Below are 3,450 nucleotides of genomic sequence, written 5' to 3'. Positions count from 1 at the left end.
TAAGCTTGCCTACACTTGAAGCACTTGCGGTTCTTCTTAAGCCTATTAGTAGATGTAGGGACTTGCCCTTTTGGCTCTTGCACTATTGGCTCTTGTCCTCCATGGTCTTGTACTCCTTGTCCTTGGACTCTCGGCACCGACCTCTCTTTGCTAGAAGGTGATGAAGGTGAGGGCACAAAGGGTCTCTTGCCACGACGGATAGGGCGATGATTCACTTGAGCATTGGCATTCCGTTGATTCCGAAGAATTAGAGTAAGAGCTTCCATGATAGTATTCTCCACCTTGGTTGGTCGTACCATCTTCTCAAGACTCCAAAAAAAATCAATCATGTTAGCACCTAACAAATAGCATGCATAAAGAGACTACCAACTTAGGTCCTTAACTCTACCCATCTCTCATTCATTATTCAAGGTCAAGTTCAAGGTTAAATTCGGGGTACACGTGTGTCCGTCGGGAGCAACATATGCTCTGATAGCAACTGTGACACCCCTCGATGAGGCATCAAAAGAACTATTAAATCTAAGCGGAAAAATAAGGGATTTTTAAAACCTTTAAAGTTTAAAGTGTGAAATCCACCATAAGTGATCAAACGAAAATGAAAAGTAAGATGAATAACTTTTACAATTAAAAACGAAGTGCGTTGGGGAAAAGATATCCCACGAATAAACACAAGTCTAACGATAGGTGAGTCTAGGCAAACTATAACTAAGGTCCAAGGTTCAACGTTCTCGCTAGCTCACACGTCTTCCCCATAATCTGCATCACAAACCTGTCATTCATGTAAACATGAACGCCACAGTCAGTGGGGAGTAACTCAGGGTTCTCCCAGCCACAATATGTCAAAATGCACATAAGCAAGAACTTAATTAAACATATTGATCATGCATCATACTTGAATAATATGAACAAGGGAATATAACGATAATCATAACGAGATAGGCATATTGCATTCTTAATGAGATAATCACATTGCATTCTTAATGAGATAGGCATGGTACATTATATTAAACATATATTCAAGGTAACCAAAACATGGATATGAGATTAGGCATCGAATCATATGAAGAAGGTAAACAACGGATCAATTGAATAGAAAATACATGGATGGAAACCAATAGCCATTACTTGAAAACCTCTTAACAACCATAGCACGGGACGTGGCTACAAATGTCACATTCATACTTATGGCTTGCATCTCACCATAAGAACGGATGGGAACATCAATCCCGGCGATCATATCGCAACTAGGGGCTTGCATCTCACCACTAGTATCCGATAGGACCAACACTCTCATAAACAATCATAGAAGACGTGCACTCTCGTATATAAGAACACGCCAATGACCATAATCAGCAAGACATTTACAAAGGCTTTGACTCAAACAAGACAGACCCCTAGACTCCAACCTCTTGGTAGGACGACGATCATAATACGGTCCTAGTCTAAACCTGGATCCAGACTCTCGGGATGGGCGACACCCGATTCGACAAACGATACCAAATCGTATCCAAGACTCGGAACATGGCACGCACTCGTATCCAAAGGCCGAGTAACCTCTAATCGGAGACATGGCACGCACTCGTAACCCAAGGTCCGAAGAAAGGCGGAAGGATAACCCAACCTGGGAACATGGCACGCACTCGTACCAAAGGCCCGAAGGGTAAATAAATAAGGAATGTCAAGTAGTCACACAATGTAAATTGTCGCACTTGGGTCTCAAATACGAGCAACCATGATTGCACGAACATAACGTAAACAATTCATGTGAAGCATGTATAAGTATAAGAGTATAATAAATATCAAGTACTCCCATGATAAAAGAGTCTCAACACATCATACACAAGCATTAGAACCAAAGTTAAGATGCATACCCAACAAGAAACTCAAAACCCAATCTATAACAACAAGTTTAGTATTCGACTACAACAAGGGTCAACTTCAAACGGTCATAACTTGAGTTCTATAGATGATAATGAGGTGAAACCAGTTGGAGGTGATAGCTTATCCTCTTACGGTTCTAACGGTAGGTCATAAACCTCAAACAAATAAGTAACGAAGAAGTTATGGCCATTTTACGAAAACTGGTCGAGGCTGAGTGCGCAGCCTGCGCCGTGGTGCTGATTTGCACGACACAACCAATTCACCTTCATCCCCAAATCATTTTTTTATCATGCCATTACAATCCTAATTCCATCATGTATTACCCAAGTAACTTTATACAAGTATTAAGGGTGAAATCAAAGCATAAAAGAGGGATTAAAACACAAGGTTCGATTCAAATTCAAACAATTCCAAACTAACAAATTCGTGACATAATTAAACACAATTATTAAGCATGAATAAGACGGTTTCTTTACTAATTCATCCATATAAACATTCATGTAACCCAAAGGATTGGAAATTCCTTCAACTAACCATGAGATGGTTTCTCATACAAACTCATTCAACAACAAACATGTGAAACAAGAAAAGATTCAAACTTTAACATACATATGAACAAACTACAACATATAAACACACAAATTTGACATAATGTCGAGTAACCCATCACCGTTACCTTTTTGCACTTAAATCCACAAAAGACTCGTCTACCTTTCAAGAATCCACTTCCGGGTCAACTAAACTTTCTCCTAAACATAAGAAAACACAAAATAAGACTAAGAATCAAAATTAGAAAAAGGGTACCATGTATAAAACGGCTCGACAGCCCTATATAAGGAGGAAAGTCGGTGTCTTTCTTACCTAGAAAGATGGAGGGCGATGAGAGGAAGAGATAGACGCGAAAATCACTTGATTCGGATAAGAATTGATCAAGTTATGGTGTTTTGAAGATTTGTAAGAGGAGAGTATGAAAATGGTGTTTGTGTTTGTGGTGGTGTTGCTGAAATTGTGAGGAAGGAGGAGGGGTTAGGGTTTCCCTCATTATTTATATGAGGAGGAAGAAATAATATGTGAGCCCAATAGTCATACTAGGCCCAACATGCAAAATTGAGTCGATATACACTGGAAATTACGTCTCAAGCCCACTACAACTCAAGACGAGGAATATTATTATTATTATCATTATTATCCGACCAAAATATTTATTTTATATAACTTAAGCTTTAAAAATATAATACTTATAAAAATCATGTTTAATAATGAAATTAATTAAATTAAATAATTTACAATATAAATAAGACCATAGAATGGTTAATTAAATTATAAATGTCAAAATGGAAAATTCGCGGGTGTTACAATATAATTTATGAAAGCTTAGAGAAATAAAATCTCTCAACATTCATCCTCTCTTGGCCGAAATTACAAGAGAACATACAAATATTTTGGGTCAATTTTAGTAAGATTAATATTGTTCTAGTTCTATTAATATTAGTCTTTTAAGAGGTTATCTTGGGTATTCACTTTTGGGAGGGATTCTCCTTGGATCCTTTGTTCATCCATATAAGGAAA

At 37.9% G+C, this 3,450-nt stretch overlaps 1 long non-coding RNA gene across 1 annotated transcript; it reads right to left on the bottom strand.

Moving 5' to 3' along the window:
• Positions 1-643: 643 nt before the first annotated feature.
• On the bottom strand, positions 644-2,872 carry LOC141602737 (uncharacterized). Its single transcript, XR_012524647.1, has 3 exons — positions 2,743-2,872; positions 2,558-2,630; positions 644-769 (listed from the first exon to the last, which is right to left on the bottom strand). It is a non-coding gene; the product is annotated as an uncharacterized LOC141602737 (long non-coding RNA).
• Positions 2,873-3,450: the final 578 nt, after the last annotated feature.

This window comes from Silene latifolia, chromosome 9, assembly GCF_048544455.1.
Source record: "Silene latifolia isolate original U9 population chromosome 9, ASM4854445v1, whole genome shotgun sequence".
Taxonomy (NCBI): domain Eukaryota; kingdom Viridiplantae; phylum Streptophyta; class Magnoliopsida; order Caryophyllales; family Caryophyllaceae; genus Silene; species Silene latifolia.
This window is presented reverse-complemented; position numbering and strand designations above follow the sequence as displayed.